Source organism: Eubalaena glacialis, chromosome 7 (genome assembly GCF_028564815.1).
Source record: "Eubalaena glacialis isolate mEubGla1 chromosome 7, mEubGla1.1.hap2.+ XY, whole genome shotgun sequence".
In the NCBI taxonomy this organism is placed as follows: Eukaryota; Metazoa; Chordata; class Mammalia; order Artiodactyla; family Balaenidae; genus Eubalaena; species Eubalaena glacialis.
In genome coordinates, this window is record NC_083722.1 from 4749755 (window position 1) to 4769587 (window position 19833).

Genomic DNA, 19833 nt, shown 5'->3' on the forward strand with positions numbered 1-19833 from the left:
TTGCTGGTCTATGAGGTGGCCCCGTTCTGAGGGCAGAGCCTGGCTCTGAGCAGTGGGTATCACCCTCCCAGCTCACAGCCCCGGGCCTTGCCAGAGAGGCACCCTTCCACGGGACAGAAGCGAGCTGGCGCTGGGGCGTGCCCTGCAAGAGCAGCTCTGCATCGCAAAGGGCTCCCGGCAACGAGCATCGGCCTCTGTCCCTCTCCCCACAGCACCTCTCGTTCTGATTCCCGGGCTGCCCTGCAGAGGGGAGAGCTCGGCGCACTGACAAAGCAGAATCGGGCGCGTGGCCGGGCCTCACCTCCGTCCAGGTCACCAGGGGAAGGAGTAAGGGCGTTTGTGCAACCCAGGTATTCATTTCTTCCCACAAGCCCTTGGGGGCAGCGCCATCCCCGATGCCACAGGCCTGCGAGACTCGAATGACAGGCTCTGCCCTAACAGGCTTGGGAGTGTCAAATTGAAGGTGACAGGTGACCAAAGTCCCAGCACTGAGGTCTCAGCAGGCGCACAGGCCCAGGCTCTCACTCCCTTCTCCACCCCTACTTTCATTTCCTCTCCTCCCCAAGATCCAGCCTGGCCTCGAACAAGCAGGCGGGTGCTTAGCTAGTCTCCCCACTGACGGCGCTGTGGTTCAGCCTGTCGCTATGCCTGCGTTTCTTTATGGAGTGATTACTTTTTTTCGAGCACCATTCACGTGTTTTGTTTTCAAATCCTTCCCACTGAAAGCCAAGCACAGGTCCTGGGCAGGCAGCGCAGCAAGACGGACGGTGCCAGGACCCCCGAGCATCCCCAGCTCTGCCCACATGGCCATCGGGTCGGCCTCTGGGCCCTCCCCCTCCCTCCTTCTTCAATCCAATGGTCCAAGGGAAAGGGACTGCTGGGCCTCTAAACCGGGGACGTGCTAATAATAGAAGTAACACTCACCATCTAGAATAGGACACGCTTGGAACTGAATGGGAACCTCACGCCGTCGGGAGGGTTTCCAACTTCCAACAGCGCCAGGCACGGTATTCAGACTAAGTTTTCCACTGACAGCAATTTAAAAGCTGGACAATGCATAAGAGAACTCCAGGTCTTTCTGTTTTAATTTTTTTTTTTTAATAGCTACTTTATTTATTTATTTATGGCTGTGTTGGGTCTTCGTTTCGTGCGAGGGCTTTCTCTAGTTGCGGCGAGCGGGGGGCCACTCTTCATCGCGAGTGCGCGGGCCTCTCACTATCGCGGCCCCTCCCATTGCAGGGCACAGCCTCCAGACGCGCAGGCTCAGTAGTTGTGGCTCACGGGCCCAGTTGCTCCGCGGCATGTGGGATCCTCCCAGACCAGGGCTCGAACCCGTGTCCCCTGCATTAGCAGGCAGATTCTCAACCACTGCGCCACCAGGGAAGCCCCTGTTTTAATTTTTAAATACAGAGAAGTAAAGAATATTGGCTCTTGATGCGGGGAATAAGGAAGGACTGGGGTTCATTCCTCTCCGATCACCTAGACAGCAGAAACAAAGTTATATAGTAAGTATTCAGCCTGAAGGAAGGAGATGCCACCATCTGTGGCCACACGGATGGGGCTGGAGGACATTGTGCTCTGTGAAGTAAGCTGGACATGGAGAAATACTATACGATTTCACTTGTAGCTGGAATCTACAATAGTCAAATGCACAGAAGCAGAGAGTAGAACGGTGGCTGCGGGGAAGAGGGGGAAGAGAAATGGAACGGTGTTGGTCAAAGGGTTTCAGTTACGCAACATGAGTGAGTTCTAGAGAGAAATCTAGAGATTTGTTGTACCGCATGGTGACGCTACTGAATACTTGGAAGTTGCAAAGAGGATAGAGCTAAAAGGAAATCATCTCACCACAAACACATACACACACACACACACACACACACACTTTCGGTGGTAACTACAGAAAGGTGAGGGACGTGTTAATTAGCTTGGCTGTGGGCATCTTTTCACACTGTCTACGTATATCAAAACATCAGGTTGTACACTTTGAATAGATATAATTTTCCTGTGTCAAAGATATTTCTAAAAAAAAGAATTTGAAAAATGGGAAGCAGAAAACATAGTGTAATGAGAATGACAAGGGGACACAGGAAAGGCAGCAGAAGAGGTGGACCACCACCGTGAGGGGGCCAGACCGCGGGGGCCTCCAGGCCAGGCCCACAGCCCCGAGACGGGAACTAGGTACCAGGTTTTCATGCTGATGGTGACCTTGTCCGGACAGAAGGATGTTTTCACTTCCTAAAAATCTTTAGACATAGGAAATACACCCATCAGTCTTTGCTGAATACAACTGCCCAGAAAGGGCAAGATTGAGTGAAAATAGGCCTTGAAAGCAAACCATGATCTTAGTATGTTATGTAACTCAGCAGAAGCCTAGCATCTCTTCTGGTCGGAGGCTCTCCAAACATTTGGGGAATGCGGCCTTTTGAGAGATGTTTGCTGAGGTTACCCTGGACGCTCAGTGCATGCTGTGACCCAGCCCTGACCACGGGGGGAGGGCGAGGGGAGCAGAACTTAGCCAAGCTCCACGTTCGGTGTCCAGAATCATGCCTCTCAGGCCCACCAGCCTGCTGCCTTGCTTGCTTGGGCATTAAGCATATTTCCGGAGCGCCGTTTCTTCCTTGGGAACACAGAAATGAATAACATGATAACAGCAACACATGTACTTCGTGGGGTTTTGAGTTGCTCTGTGGGAGTGAACTGTTCTTATACGTATACCACACAGTAGCTCATGCCCATTGGAGTTGGGTGGGCTTGCTACGTTCTCTTAGCCTCACGTACCTGTAAAACCAACCCGAATGAGATAGTATTGCTCAGAAGAGACTTCTTTAAAGTAATGCTTCCCAAATAATTTTGTGTGCAGCTGCTAACAAGAAACACGTTTTACATCTCTAGCCAGTACACACAACATAGGCATACTCAACTGAAACAATATTTAATCTTACTCTGTGCAATACATACAATCTGGTATTTTCTACTCTGTTTCATTTGTTAAAATACTGGACATAGCTCACTCACAGGCTACAGCTCACAGTTTGAGACACACTGGCTGCACGCTTCCAAACAGGGAGAGAGACTGAACACACATTTTTCACCTCTCCCTTCAGGGATCCTGAACAAAATGAACAAAAGGAACAAAATGGCATAAACCCACAAGGACAAAGGACACAGGAGGGGACAACAGCACATAGGAGACTTGGACAAGTTTTTAGAAGAGAGATCACCAGGTCTCCATCACAGTAAATGACAGAAGAACCCACAGCCGCTGTAGCAGACAATCTGGTTGCCCACCAATAACGCTTGCCTTATTTTTCCTTGTAATAAGATTCGGATTCTATTTAAAGCCCTCACGTTCCACTGCAAAGTCATGGTGTCAGGAAAGACCAACCCCACCTTCAGCTCCAGGGATTAAATCTTGATTAGTCGAAGACAATCATATTAATTTTATTTCCTTTGTCTAGTGATTCATTTAAGAAGGGCCATAACACCTAATTTTGGGCATGTGGTCTCGATAGAAAGTCTGCCAATGATGGGATTAATTCTGGGAAATACTCTACAGTTTTAAAAAGAGTCAGAGAAAGAGGTAGATCCAATTTCTGCCTCTGGAATATAAGCCACTGCCATATTTTGTCCATGAAAGGGAGCTACGCAAAGCATTCTGGCAGAACAAATAGATTTTTTAAAACCTGGGTTCCCGATGATGTAATTCAGCCACTAAATCAATCAACCTCAGAGCCACCTTATCCCAGGACCTTTTCATTTTGTGCAAGAAAATAAACCCACTTGTCCTATGAGCCATTTTAGTTGGACTTTCTTCACTTCCAACATCCTAACGGAAACAACAAGGCACATCATCATGAAACTCCACCACACCAAGGACAAATTGAGGGCCCTCGAACTTCCAAGGAGGGAAAAGCAAGGGAAGACACAGAGGAACAAGAACGAAAACGGTACAAGTACAGCATTGGATGCTAGAAGGACAATAAATGACTTCAAAATTCTAAGAGAAAACGACACTCCACCTCGAATTCAGTAATCAACCCAGCCATTGATCAAGAATGAAAGCAGGTAAAAACATTTTTAGACATACAAGGATTAAAAAATTATTTCCCGTACACTTTTTCCTAAGAGCTAGTTGTTGATGGGTTTCAGGGAAAGAAAAGAATAAAAAGGAAAAAAAGGAAGCCTAATCACCTCACAGCAGTCAGAATGGCCATCATTTAAAAGTCTACAAATAATACATGCTGGAGAGGGTGTGGAGAAAAAGGAACCCTCCTATATGTTAGTGGGAATGTAAATTGGTGCAGCCACTATGGAGAACGGTATGGAGGTTCCTCAAAAAACTAAAAACAGATTTACCATATGATCCTGCAATCCCACTCCTGGGCATGTACCCGGAGAAAACTCTAATTCAAAAAGATACACACACCCCAATGTTCATAGCAGCACTATTTACAATAGCCAAGACATGGAAACAACCTAAGTGTCCATCGACAAATGAATGGATAAGATAAAGATGTGGTATATACATACAATGGAATATTACTCAGCCATAAAAAGGAATGAAATAATGCCATTTGCAGCAACATGGATGGACCTAGAGATTATCACATTAAGCGAAATAAGTCAGACAGAGAAAGCTAAATATCATATGATATCGCTTATATGTGGAATCTAAAAAAATGATACAAATGAACTTATTTACAAAACAAAAGGAGACTCACAGACATAGAAAACAAACTTACGGTTATCAAAGGGTATAGCAGGGGGTGAGGGGTGGAGAGATAAATTAGGAGTTTAGGATTAACATATACACACTACTGTATATAAAATAGGTGAACAATGAGGTGTACTATATAGCACAGGGAACTCTACTCCATATCTTATAATAATCTATAAGGGAAATGAATCTGAAAAAGAATATATATATATATATACACAACTGAATCACTTTGCTGTACACTTGAAACTAATACAGCATTGTAAATGAACTAGACTTCAATAAAAGAATAAAAAATTAAAAAATTTTAAAATAAATTTAAAATAATTTTTTTAAAAAAAGGAAAAGGAAGCCTAAGAAAGGCTAAGAGATCCCAGAAACCAGTGCACCCAGTCAGCAGGGTGGGAAAGATGACCACTATGCTGCAGGTCTCGAGAATAGCCAGTCCAGTGGCAGTGGGAAGGTGGAGAGATCCAGGAAAACAGCATTAGACTTGACAGAGTAGATTATGTGGCAAGTCTAGTGACAAAGTGATGATCAGAACGCAATCAAAGGTATTATATTCACTATCTATTGCTGCATAACCAATCATCCCAAGACTCACAGACTTAAAACAATAAACACTTATTATCTCACAGTGTCTGAGGGTCAGGAATCTGGGAGCAGCCTGGCTGGGGGATCCTGGCTCAGAGCCTCTCCTGAGGCTGCAGTCAAGATGTCGGATGAGCCCCATCAGCTGAAAGCTCCACTGCGTCTATCAGCTCAGCTCCCAGCTTGGCTCACTCATGGAGCTGTTGGCTGGAGGCCTCAGCTTCTTTCCACAGGGGTCCGGCCATAGGGCTGATTCAGTGGCCTCACAACATGGCAACTCTTTTCCCCAGAGCAAGATTCCCATGAGAAAGATCTAGGAGCAAGTTGTGTTGCCTTTTATGACCTGGTCTCAGAAGCCACACAGCCTCCTTCTGCCATTTTCTACTTGTTAGAAACAATTCACTAAGTGCAGCCCACTCACAAGGCAAGGGAAATAGGGCTTTACATTTTGAAGGGAAGGGTATCAAAGAAATTGTGGACAAATTTTTAAGCTGCCACAATTACGTATATGAAAATAGCATATAAGTAATAAATTAGGCAAACACGTAATTTAAGGAAAACAAAGGGCTGCAAAAATATAATCATAATATACTAAGATGTGCTATAGACAATATCAACATAGTTTTGGTATCATAAACAGAATGTTGATTTAATTTAAAACAGAGAAATGAGGAGAATGGGGAGAGATGAATTCAGAGTATAAGAGAGCTAACTTCTCATTAATCCTAATAGGAAGTCAATAGCTATTACTTATAATTGATAAATCAAAAATAGCACTATAATCAAGACAGTGTGGCACTGGCAAAAGAATAAACAACTAGATCAATGGAACAGAATAGAGACCCCAGAAATACACTCACAGAAATAAAGTCAACTAATTTTTGACACAAGAGAAAGAAAGGGTGCAGGAAAAACTGGACATCCACGTGCAAAGAAATTAATCAAGACCCAGCTCTTACATCCGTCACAAAAAATTAATTCAAAATGGATCATAGATCTAAACGTAAAATATAAAACTATAAAAGTCTTAGAAGGTAACATAGAAAAGAATCTAGATGGCCTTAGGTTTGGGAATGACTTTTTAGATACAACTCCAAAGGCACACCCATGAAAAGAAATCTTTAGTAAGCTGGACTTCATTAAAATTAAAAACTTCTGCTCTGCAAAAGACACTATCAAGAGAATGCGAAAACAAGGTTGGGAGAAAATATTTGCAAAAGACACGTCTGATAAAGGACTCTTCTCAAAGATATACAAAAGGGTTTCGAAATTCAACGATAGGAAAACAACCCAATTTTAAAATGGGCCAAAGATCTGAACAAGCATCTCACCAAAAAAGATATACAAATGTCAACTGAGCTTATAAAAGATACTCAACATCCTGTGTCATCAGGGAAATGCAAATTAAAACAACAATGAGATACCACTACGCACCTATTAAAATGGCTAAAATCCAAAACACAGACAACACCAAATGCTGGTGAGGATGTGGAGCAACAGGAACTCTCATTCACTGTTGGTAGGAGTGCAAAATGGTTACAGCCACTTTGGAAGACAGCTTGGCAATTTCTTACAAGACTAAATATACTCCTTCCATATTATCCAGCAATTGCACTCCTTAGTATTTACTCAAATGAGTTAAAAACTTATGTCTACACAAAACCCTGCACACAGATATTTACAGCGGCTTTATTCATAATTGCCAAAACTTAGATGCAACCAAGATGTCCCTCCATAGGCGAATGGATAAATAAACTATGGTACATGCAGACAATAGTATATTATTCAGCACTAAAAAGAAATGAGCAATCAAGCCACAAAAAGACATGTAGGAACCTTAAATGCCTATTATTAAGTAAAAGAAGCCAATCTGAAAAGACTACTTATTATATGATTCCAACTACATAAAATACTGGAAAAGGCAAAACTAAGGAGACAGTAAAAAGATCAGTGGTTGACAGGGGCTGGGGGAGGGATGGATGAATAGACAGAACACAGGATTTTTAGGAGAGTGCAAATACTCTGTATGATACTGTAATGGCGGATACATTTGTCCAAATGCATAGAATGTACAACACCAACAGTGAATCTTAATGTAAACTATGGACCTTGGGTAATTATTATGTGTCAATGTAGGCTCATTAATTATAACAAATATACCACAGGGAAGGGGATGTCGATGGTAAGGGAAGTGTGTGGGGTTGCGGGGTCTCGGATCTGGGAAATCTCTGTATTTTCTACTCAATTATGCCATGAACATAAAATTGCCCTTAAAAATAAAGCCAACTAAGAAAATTAGCCCTGTTGTGGTCTGGTCTATGAGCAAGCTCTGCTCTGCCCACTCCCAACCCCCAACCAGCCTGCCCCCCTCCCCTCCTGGCTCTTCCTCACGGTAGGGTCTTGATCCCATGTGCCCCCTGACCTCATACTCACAGCCTCCCCGCCATCAACATCCTGCACCAGTGCATTTTTACCACTGATGAAACTACACTGACATGTCACCACTGCCCCAAGTCCACCGTTCCAGTGGGTGGATGACCCCGAAGGCCTGCCTCTGGATAAAACACAGGGAGTGAAATGAATCTGGTTTTCAATGAAGAGGCTCGGGGCAGGTGGCAAAGGAGAGGACAAGGAATCGCGGGGCTCAGGCCGGAACCCTTTGCTCCCTCGGCCCCTGGCCCTTTATCTCGTCTGCCCTCCCGTCCTGAGCTCCTCCTCCGATCCCCACACACCCCCTTCCTTCCCACATCCTCACAGCACTGATGGAGGAAATGCCAGACCATCGGTGCCAGCGTCACCTTGAATACACCGTCAACCTCAGCCAGGCAAGCAGCAATGAGGAAGCCACCTCCTGGTCCCTGCCCGGCCCCTCTCAGTCCCCACAACTGCCGAACCTCAGGTGTTATCATCACGCCCCATCACATCCTTGTCCTCCCCACCATGGGTGATCTTGCCGCCTGCCTGTTGAGCAGGGAGAATTGGGCATGGGTTCCCTGAACTTCCTACCCAGGCTCACACCTGCCCCTGCCTCCTGGGCCCTCCAGCTCCCCCGCCCTGGCCTTTCACCTGCCTGCCGACCCCATCCGGTCTTCCCTCCTCCAGAATCCCCTCCCTGACTCTCATCCTCTCCCTCTCCCCTCGTCCCCTTTGTCTCAGCACCAAGATTCTCTCCAGTTAAAACCAAAACAATAACAAAGAACAAAAATGTCTCCCAGCAATAGTAGGAATCGCACAAAACGGTTGGAGGTGGAGCTGGCCTTCACCGGGCGCTGGAAGAGGTGAGCCTGCAGGTGTGGAGGTGAAGGCAGGGGTGGAGCAATCTCGCAAAGCAGGGTGGGGGGGGGGGCGGCTGGATTTGGAAAGTGGGCGCTCTCTGGGTCCATTACTACCTGGGCCTTTGCCCGGCACTGCTAACCGTCCTCCAGACACATGGAGCGACAGCAAGACTTTGACGGGACAAACCGGCAGGTCTCCATCACACTGAGTGCCAAAACAAACAAACAAACAAACAAACACCGCAACAGCAGACAGGCTGGGCTGGCAACCAATAGCACTTGTTTTCTTCTTCTTTGTAACTGGAGATGAAAGTGCAGTGACTCCCTCCCCAAGCTCCGAGCAAAGCCAGGCAAACAGAACCCCTCCCTCCACCCAGTGGGCTCTTCTGCTTCTGCCCTGTCTCTCTTCTTCTCCAAATTCCCTACAAGTAGCTTCACTTGCTGTCTCTGTTGCCTCACTTTCCAACCTCCTGTAGGCTGGTTTCTGCCCCCACCCCTTTCCTCTAACCGGCTCTGCTGAAGGCACCAGTTAGCGCTGAATTTCTAAATCTAATGGACACTTTAGCGATGTCTTAATAACCGCCTGCAGCGTGTTGACTCATCAGTGTTCCTTCTTGAAATTTGCTTCTTCCAGACTTCCAGGACTCCCCACGGCAGTCCTCACCACCCGTGCACCCACCCCCAGCAGCCTTGCCTCCCTGGCTGCCCTACGAGCTCCCTTCCTGCTGCCTGGTCCTTCCCAGAGCTCCGATCTCCATGCTGGTTCCCTCTGTGTCTCCCTGTACACACCTCCCGTGAGCAATCTGGCCTTCATCTATCCCTCATGTTGTCATGACACCTCAGTTTGCATTTTATCCCAGTTATCTGCAGCAAGGATCCCCAAAGGGGAGGAAATCCACAGCTCCAGTCCTGGGAGTAATCCAGGTACCAGCAAAAACCAAGCAACGCAGGAGAGTAAGAAGGGCTGCAGGAGAGAGAGGGAGAGAGAGAACCAGAGTGGTGCTACTTCCAGCCTCCCCTGGATGGTGAATCAGACCTCCCTGGGCCTTCCTCACCTGGCCCATGGGCTCCACACTAGACCACAGGAAAGCCCCTCAGCAGTTCCTGCACATATGTCCCAGCTTCAGTCACACAAGTGCAGTTTCTAACTCTGTGGTACAAGCAGCATCTGTTTCCAGCCTTACTTGGGGGCGGGGGAAGGCAGGAGGTTGTTAGAGTCATTTTATTTTTATTTTTAAAATTTTATTTATTTTATTTATTTATTTTGGTCGCACCACTTCTTAGTGGTGGCCAGCGGGCTCCTTAGTTGCAGCTCACCGGCTCCTTTAGTTGTGGTAGGTGTGCTCCTTAGTTGCGGCTGGTGGGCTCCTTAGCTGCGGGTCATAGGTTCTTTAGTTGTGGCATGCATGTGGGATCTAGTTCCCTGACCAGGGATCGAACCGGCGTCCCCTGCATTGGGAGGTGGATTCTTAACCACTGTGCCACCAGGGAAGTCCCTATGGTCATTTTATATGAAGAATCTATTGAACTGAACATTGTTCCTATTTAATTAGAACAAATAAAAGCCATAGATAGCTGCCATGCAAAGTAGAAATTGCACAGGACGCAATAAGCATGAACGGCAGGGTCGGCTGCCACTTGCATCCCTGTAAGTGGGCATCTCTGTCCAAGTCTAAGCAGCTGATGGTATCCTGACCATCAGCTGCTTAGACACAGACCTAGAAGTGTTGTTTCAAGTAGGCTATCAGAACTTGGTCACTTAGAATGTGCTAGAAACTAATGTAACACTTTTAGCAACATGGATCAAATGAAAAATTAAATCATTCCTGTTTAGTGACTAATAATGAAATAATGTTATACCCACTGTAAAAATGTCAACAAGCTGGGAAAATGTTAAGAGAGTAGAAAATTTGAGCCAGATGATGCAAAAAGACAGAAATGGAGAACTCGGGGAGAATGCTGCTGGTCTGGGGTCAGGATGGCAAGGAGATTTCCTGCCACGTGGGAACCGCCATCAAGAGCGGGCAGCTACCTGGGAGCCCCGCGGGGAAACCGCGGAGCCGCTTGCGGGCTCAGCTGGAAAGATGGAGGAGAAACGTCAGTCACAGGCAGGAGGAGGGACGTGACCTGTGTATTTGCAGCCATGACCCAGGGCGCCCTGGCACTGGCCAGCGTCTATGCAGAGATCAGAAGGTGACCACACAGAAATCTCTTGCATTCCTATCCACTAACAACGAAAGATCAGAAAGAGAAATTAAGAAGGTGACCACAATCGTAGTGGCAATAGTAGAGGGCAACTGGGGCCTGACCATATCTATCTTTTCAATTATCACCCATAATATGACTCCCAAATTTAGATCCCAGCCCTGACCTCTCTTCACATCTCCAGACCCACATCTCCAACTGTCTCTTTAAAACATCCACGTAGGTGTCTATAAGCATTTCTAACCCAGTGGGTCCAAAACCGCAGTCTGAATCCCCTCAAGAGACTTGATCTTCCTCCAGGCTCCGTTGCAGCGGCATCATCGTTGCCCACTCGGCTGCTCACACCAGAAGTTGGGAGGCCTCCGTGATTCTTCCCAGGGTCTGGCCACCAGACCTTGAGCCCATTTGCCGTTCTCCGCGTCCATGGCTTCCACCTGGTGCAAGCCCCCGTCATCACTGGACGTCTGTAAGAGCCTCCTGGGCTGCCTCCTTGCTTCCTTCTTGCCCCGCCCCCAGAGTTCAGCCTCCACACAGCAGATAGAATCACTACTTTAAAGCCAAAGTCCGATGGCACCCCACGCACTGGGGATCCATTCCAGCTTCTGGAGGACGGCCCCCTCGGGCAGTGGCATCTGGTCCCTGCCCACCTCTCCTTTCTCCTGCAGACACTTCAACCTGCAGTGAAAACTCTGCTTCTGTGATTTCCATTCCCACCGAGTTCTCTTGCATCTGCTAGTACTTTCCAAAGAGAAAGCAAGTCTTCTTTCAGGCTAAAATGCAAGATAGAGTTTGGCTTATTTCCCAAGAAGGCCAAACTCCAAGCCAATCTTGTAACATCTTTTCAAATTCTTGAAAAGCAACCGCTGGTCCCCAGTCAGGCTCCCCGCCCCCGTGCTCCCCACCCATGTCCCTTCTGCACTGTCCGAAGCCTCTGGTCACTGCTGCAGCTGGGCTCTGCCCCTTCAGAAGCCAGCGCTCCAGCGAGGGCAGTGGATTTATGGCGCAAGGTTACACAGAGCGTAAATCTGGGCCTCAGGAATCAAGGGCTGTGACATTTTTACGGCCTCCTCCTCCAAGCGCCTGCATGGATATGAAGCAACTGGAGGGAAGAACATCTGGTTTCACTTTTTTTATTCACCACCACAGCTCCCATCTGACAAAACCCTCGATCTTGCCAGGGTTCTGGTGGCTGGCGGGATGAATGAGCAGTGGGGCAGCTCTCAGCTAGAGATCTTGCTTTTCCTGTCTCATCGTGGGGCAAAGAAACCGCCAGGAATGAAGGGATCACCACTGCTGCATTGAAACAAAGCATGTGGCTGAGTCAAGGCCGGGGTGGCAGCCTGCCAGCTTGCCAAAGACACGGAGGGGCATTTCTGGGGGAGGCGAGCGAGGGCCCTGGCCTCGCCGTTAACAGGGGGCGTGGCCGGGACTCCTGTGATGGATGCTGGGACTTGTAGTCTCTGCGGGCAAGATGGCCGTCGGTGAGAGGCTCTGGGACAGGACTTACCAAAGGAAGGCTTCCCGTGGTGGCTAAAGGTAGCACTGGAGGAAGGCACACCGAAGATAAGAAGCCGTTCTGATGACTTATCTCGTGTTCAGCGTGGCTCGCCCAGAGCCCCACCCCATGACAGAGGCTTACTTCTCATCTGATGGAGACAGCCCTGCTGGAGCCAGGTAGAAAAACGTGTCCTTCCTCACCCGTGCAATCAGTAGCCAGTCCCGGTAATAGGCCAGCAGGCATGATCAGAACAATCAGAACAGGTTCCCCTGAAGGATGCCCCCTGCAGTGAACGGACCCGACCCAGACCATTGGCTCTCCCTGTGCCTACTTGGCTATGTACAGCTCGGTCAAACCCGGTGATCGGAGTCGTGATTCTTCATCACTTGCTTCCCACACTGTGCACTGGCCAGAATATGCCAGGAAAGACAGAAAGCAAAAAAAGTCCAAGCAGAGCACTGTACTGGGGCCCTGGGAGGACAGCCCAAGTGGCCAGACCTGCCCTCGGATCTCCAGTCCACTGTCTCCAGGATTCCAAAAGCACACACCCCAGACTGAAGTACCACGGAGGTCCTCACAGCCTATTAAACAAGCTCCTCTCATGCGGAGGAAAGGGAGCCCTCATACACTGTGGGTGGGAATGTAAATGGGTTCAGCCACTATGGAGAACAGTACGGCAGTTTCTCAAAAACCTAAACATAGAACTACCATATGACCCAGCAATTCCACACCTGGGTGTATATCAGAAAAAAAACAAAAACACTAATTTGAAAAGATACATATGCCCCAGTGTTCATAGCAGCGTTATTTACAATGGCCAAGATATGGAAGCAATGTAAGTGTCCAGCAACAGATGAATGGATAAAGAAGAGGTGATATATAATGGAATATTACTCAGCCATAAAAAAGAATGAAATTCTGCCATTTGCAACAACATGGATGGACTTGGAGGGCATGATGCTAAGTGAAATAAGTCAGACGGAGAAAGACAAATACTGTATGTTATCACTTACATGTGGAATCTAAAAAAATAAAGCAAGCTAGTATAACAAAAAGGAAACAGACTCACAGATATAGAGAACAAACCAGTGGTTACCAGTGGGAAGAGGGAAGGGGAGAGGGGCAAGATAAGGGGAGGGGAGTAAGAGGTACAAACTATTATGTGTGAAATAAGCTACAAGGATATATTGTACAACACTAGGAATATAGCCAATATTTTATAGTAACTATAAAAGGACTATTACCTCTAAAATTGTGAATCACTACGTTGCACACCTGTTACTTATATAATATTGTACATCAACTGTATCTCAATAAAAAAGGGCAAAAAAAGCTCCTCTCTACAAACATGCTTTTATAGCTCTATCCCACTACCCTTCCACTCACATCCTAAATTCTAGCCAAGAAGGTTATTTGCTAATGTGAATGATGACCTTTTATGCTCTACCATGAGCTGTGCTAGGCATTAATGCCCTTTATCTCCCTCAATCCTACATCAATTCTAGAAGGTAGGTACCATTATGTCCATTGTTCAGATGATGAAATGGAGGCACAGAAGTTAAGGTCTCTACCACCTACTGTCATCAAAGCTGAAACCGAGCAGGTCCTTCTGCTGGAGGTACCCAAGTAGCCAAGCAGACAGGCATCAGGGGAAAGGGACCGTCACCTACCTCAGTAGGGCCTCACGTTGCCTGCAGCCCTGGTGAGTGGCCTCTGCTCCCACAGTTTAATCCCACGACCACTCACCACCACCCCATCTCCTCCCCGGTCACCTCCAGCAGTGACCCTCCTCCCCCCAGGCTGCACTCTGGTCTCATGGGGGGAACTTTAAAAAATCCTGATGGCTGGATTCCAACCCAGAGATTGTAATGTAATGAGTCTGAGAGGTGAGTCCAGCGTAAGGGAGGTTGAAATGCTCCCCCAGGGGATTCTAATTATGTGACCAAAGTTGAACATCACTAACGTAGACTTGAACTTCATCAGAAAACAGAAGGCACCCGAGGGAAACCCCCAACCTACAGATGACCATCACAGGCACCCAAGCCCACATCTTCCGTTCTGTTAGAAAGGAGGAAGCACCCAGCAAAGAGCAAAGGCAGGCGACTTCTCCAGGACTTCACTCCCTAACCAAACGCGCTTACTCTTCTCTCTCCCTCTCCCCACCCCTCCCTCTCCAATGCAGCCCTCCCTCAAGCATTAAAACATTTTTAACTTCCTTTACTGCCCTCTTCTATTATAGCCAACCTTCCTGAAAGAGCTGTCAACCCAGTTTCTATCCACTTTTGTCTCCTTCCAAATATTCACTCCTTGACCCAATCCAATCTGACTTCCACTCAGTCCACTGACACTCAAGGTCACGGACGGCCTCCATATCACCAAATCCAGCCATGTTCCCAGCCCTGTACGACACAGGAACCCATTCTCTCCTCTTGGCTCCCTGAAGGCCACAGTTTCTGGATTTTCTGTCCCCTCTCTGGTTGCCCCATTCTTGGTCTTCTTTGCTAGATTGTCTTCCTCTACACAAACCCTAAACAAAGGAGTTCCTCTGAGCTCTACCTGGGCCCTTTGCTCCCCTTATTTTATGCCCTTTGCTGGGTGATCTCATCTGCACCCATAGTTTTCATGCTCACAACCCCCAGATTAACACCACGTCTGTGGTGCACCCCTGCCAATTTGAAATATCCATTTCGCGTCCCAAAGGCCTCTCACATCTGACACGTCCTGACTCTACTCTTCCTCCTCCACATCACATCCCTTCTGGTTGTCTCAGCTCAGTCTAATTGCAGTTTCCAAGTCACACTGACTATAAGCTTCATGTCTCCAAATCTGTGCCCTATCTATTCTATCTGCATTAGGGCCAGATTACGACCCCTTTCCTTTCTCACCTGGGTCACAAAATAACCTCTTATTTTAAGATCACAAAGGGATATCGAAATTATGTTCACAAGTTCTTTGATGTGCCTTCCTTCCAAAGGTGGGGGTCTAATTCCTTTGCCCTTGAAAGTAGCCTGGACTTAGCGACTTTCTAGCAAACAGAATGTGGCTGCAGGGATGGTACAAGGTCATGTCACGGAAGGCATTAGCACCGTCCCCATCAGCTCAGGCTGCCATAACCAAATACCACGGACCGGGTGGCTCAAACAACAGACATTTATCTCTCACGGTTCTGGAGGCTTGCAAGTCCAAGATCAAGGTGCCTGCATATTCGGTGTTTAGTGAGAGCTTGCTTCCTGGCTTGTAGAAGCTGCCTTCACCCTGTGTCCTCACATGGCAGAGAGAGCAAGGGCTCTGGTGGCTTCCTCGTCTCAGAAAGGCACCAACCCTATCAGGTTAGGGCCCCACCTCATGACCTCATTCACCCTTAATTACCTTCCAGAGTCCCCATCTCCAAGTACAACATACGAATCTGGCAGGAGGGGACAAAAATATGCAGTTCGTAACAGACACTTTGGCCTCACTCTCCTGATCACCCATTCTGGGGTGACCCGGCAGCTACGTCACGTAGCCTGTGGCAAGGTTGACAGGGAGAGGAACTGACCGTCTGTCTGCCGATGACAAGCACCAACTTGGCCTTCCGATACTGTAGCCTCAGCCAGCATCTTCACAGCAACCTCATGGGAGACCCCAAGCTGGAACCCCTCAGCTGAGCAGCTCCAGAAATCCTGACCCAAAGAAAAACATGCTCTTATTCTAAGCCACTGTGTTTTGAAGTGATTCATGGTGCAGCAAAGATAACTAAACCCTTCTTCCCTATCCCCTGATTACAGCCAGAGCCCTATTTTCAAAATGTAAGTAGGTTATGTCATTCCCTTACTTAAAATTATTTTATGGCTTTCAAAACCTCCCAACGAACAGTGAAACTGATGAAAACAGCATTCCAAGCTCCTTCAGGACCCGGCCTCTTGGCCTCATCACTCGGGAGCTCCAGCAGGCCAGAGGGATTTCCTATCTGATGCCCCTCCGCCAGAAATCCTCCACGAAGTGGTAGACAACAGTCATAAGAGCTGCACACACTGATTAACACCTGTCAGTCCATCGCCCACTCGGGCCCAGGGAAGATTGTCTTTTACATCTACCTCCACAGCACGAGGCAGTACTGAGCCCACGGGAGACACCCACTAAGTAATTTTGATGGGATAGAATAAAATGAGCAGAAAAAAAATTATCTTAACCATCTGATTTCAAGAGCACCCACCAACTGAATCAAAGAGCACAGTTCCATTAGACCTTTCTCTGTCAACTCATCTGGATAAACCGAGGTTTGCTGGAGTCTCTAGGTCGATTTCTGGAGGCTGGAAGCTTTGGAAACAAATTCTGACCGTTTTGCGTTTCCCCTCGGCCAGCAGGGAGAAGAGCCCCTGTGATGCTCCTTGCTCCCCCTGCCCCCCAACCGTGGCCCTGATACCCTAGGTTTCCCTTCAGGTGGCCCTGACACCTGACTGCCATTTGAAACTGTCCGGGAACCTGCAACACGGAGATTTCAGGTCGAGCGTGGGTTTCAGGATCATGTCTGTGAGAGGCGAGGACGGGCGGGTCTGAAGGAAGCATTTACTGGGACCACTGTGATTTGCTGGGATGTTACAAGGTGCACAGACCCGGAGATCATTCAGATGTGTAAGCAATTAGAGGGGGAGGAAAAGTGAGTGGTATTTGGTACTGTTCGTCTGAGTGATCCATTTTTCACATGTTAGGAAATACCTGTTTTAGTCACTCTTATGGAAAAAATATTTGTGAGCCAGCATGACTGGAGGTCTTCCAGGAGGTCATTTAGATTGGTGATTGCTTCACCAAGGTGGAGGGCCCGAGGGTTTTATACTTAGAAAAAAATCTGAATTCCTCCTCCTGGCTGACATGGGTCCACAGAGCTGCCTGGAGCCCAGACCGACGGCTCTGGCCTCCTCCTCTTACTCAGCCCCCGGCCCCATCCCACCACCTGTGGCTGTCACCTGGGCCTTCCTTCCGTTCCTCCAAGGTGCTGGGCATCCTGAGGTCTCCTCCTGCTCTGAAGTTTTGCACGGCCAGTTCCTCCCAGCTGTTCAGTCCTCCGTCAGCATCACCTCCTCAGAAGCTTACCCCCAGCACCGTCTTTCCCAGGGAGCCCTTCCCTCTGAGTAAGTCAGGCGGCAGCCAGGAATTTGAATTAGGTAAAGGAATGCTGACAATAACAGCTAAGAAAGCACAAGGAACTCCCATTTCTTCATACCAAAACTTGTGTCCACTGGGCAGTGGCAGTGGCGGTGGGAGGGGTGAGGAGTTCTCCTTCTTGCTTTCAGCTCTTTGCCTGCAATGAGTGCCTTCCAGGTTTGCGCCACCAAGGAAACTGAACGGGAAAAAATCCAAAATGTCTGGTTTCACTATAATGTTAATGGTTTATTTTATCCTCAAGTATGGGCCTGGTTGCCTTTAATTAGGAAAAACCTGAAAGAAGCTAATGGCTTAAACACTAGCAGCTATACTCTTCCACAGCTGCCTCACCTTGAGGCCAGGGGGTGGCTTTGTGCCCTGGTGAGAAAGGGAGGAGGGTGACCAGGAGGGCCTCCTTCAGTCAAGGGCAAACCTCTGGGGAAGGTTGTGGGAGTGAGTTCTTAGCTGCTCACTCACGGCATCAGGGGACGGAGGCACTTTCTGGAAAGAGACTTGCAGCCAGCCAGGTGCACCCAGGTCACCTCCTACAGCTCCTGGATGTGGATCTCCTATCACCAAGAGCCTTCACCTTACTGCGGACTGTTTCATCCTCTAATTGTACCCTCTCTGTCTGCCCCATTACGAATACCTGTTCTTGATAAAATTCACAGCTAAATAAGAAAGTGAAATCATCAGCCATGACACCTCCCAGGCTGCCCCATCCAGAGGCGACATCAGTGGTGCGCTGGGTGACCGGCTCTACAAGGCCAGGGAATGAGGTTGCGTTTGCCTATTTCTCCGATGACAAGACTCCTTCCATGGCCGAGCAGCTAGCAAAATGTCTGAATATCTAAAAATCCCTCCTAGGAATCCACATAACACACCACTGCCAAACGCCTCCCCTTGTGCCCATCTTAGGCATGAGCTCCCACCACCACCCCTAAGAAAATAAAGATCAGAACTGTTTTCTAGAAGAAATCTGAAATAGTACATCAAAATCCAGATTAGGGTGAATAGTCATGAAAAAATCACCCATAGTCATCGTGAACAAACCAGTCCATGATATGAAAAGTGCTTTGCATGGTTAGTCCTGCTTCTTAGCCGGTTGCTGAGTGGGAGGGAAGTTTTTAGAGGGCAGGGACCTTGTCTCCTAATGTTCTCTGCCCTGCAGGTAGTAAGAAAGTGCTCAATTCACAGGGAAGCTCCATTATCCTAACAGATGGAGAGAAGCCCTTAGCGAGGGAATTAACCAGGCTAAAAGCCACGCTTTTACAGGAGAGTTAGATCAAAGCCGGAGGCGAACGGACCCAGATAAAGCACCAGGACTGAATCCCATGCACTTGGTAGATGCAAGCAGCCTCATCTAGCCTGAGCCGGAAGGCAAAGGCCTGTGGAGACTTACCTGGCCCCAGCTCGAGCCTCAGCCACAAACTTGGAGCTGCCCAAGGGGCACTGGAAATGTCAAGGCTGAGCCAGGTATGAGGCTGTGCAGAAAGAGAGGTCAGATGTGGAGGCCCCACCTCGCCCCGCGCCGGCAAAGCTGACCACCTCCCGTCCCAGCCAGAGGGGCAGAAAAAGGCAAAACCACCCCATCTAAATGAAAAGGTCAGCAAACGGCTCAAGACCAGATGCCTCAGCCCTGCTAAGGAACGGCTCTGTGCTCGAACTCCTCCTTGTCATGGAGAAAAGGACAAAATACGCAAGAAATAGATGTTCTGCGCCTATATGTCACACAGATGAAACTGATGAATCTGTTGGATCATGGATTTATTGCATGAGCATTTCGTGAGCCCTTATTATGTGCAAGTAACTGTGCAAAGTGCTGAGGATACAAAAGTCAAGAGCAGAGTCTGAGTTCTCCTTCAGAACTCCTCTCCCCGGCTAGCGGGCCGGCCTGGTCCCTGCTCCACTGGGTACCCATGGGCATAAGGGTCCCCAGACTGCAGAGCACACAGCCAGGACACAGCAGATGATGGAGCCTGGAAGCGAAGGCAGGATTCAGCTGCACAGACAGCCCCATGGAGTGGAAGGGAAACCCAGGCAGGACACGGACACCATGGGGGATGCTAGGGGACAAAAGAACTGAAGCCACAGCTGCCAAGACAGAGTCAGGTGGGTTTGGTGTCAAGTAAAGGACAGCACCTGGAAGATTCCAGAAGTAATAGGAGAGGAGCCTTTTTTATAGGATGCCTGGGTCCTCTCGGTTGCTAGGAAGGGAGCTGTTAAGACCACTGTCACGGGTTCAGGATCGCTCAAGGGCCCACGTGCAATATTCCAGCAAATCTAAAATACAGTCATTAGTATCATTACTTGGTGTGCCACTAAGAAAGAAATAAACCTTAGCCAATTGTGACCCACCACCGATTTTAAATGTATTCCAATATCAGACGTGTGAAAATAAGAAACAATGTGTATCACAGAAG

The 19833-nt window shown here is 48.1% G+C and overlaps 1 long non-coding RNA gene across 1 annotated transcript; it reads right to left on the bottom strand.

Moving 5' to 3' along the window:
* Positions 1-1390: 1390 nt before the first annotated feature.
* On the bottom strand, positions 1391-17349 carry LOC133094281 (uncharacterized). Its single transcript, XR_009701444.1, has 3 exons — positions 17233-17349; positions 15825-15948; positions 1391-1479 (listed from the first exon to the last, which is right to left on the bottom strand). It is a non-coding gene; the product is annotated as an uncharacterized LOC133094281 (long non-coding RNA).
* Positions 17350-19833: the final 2484 nt, after the last annotated feature.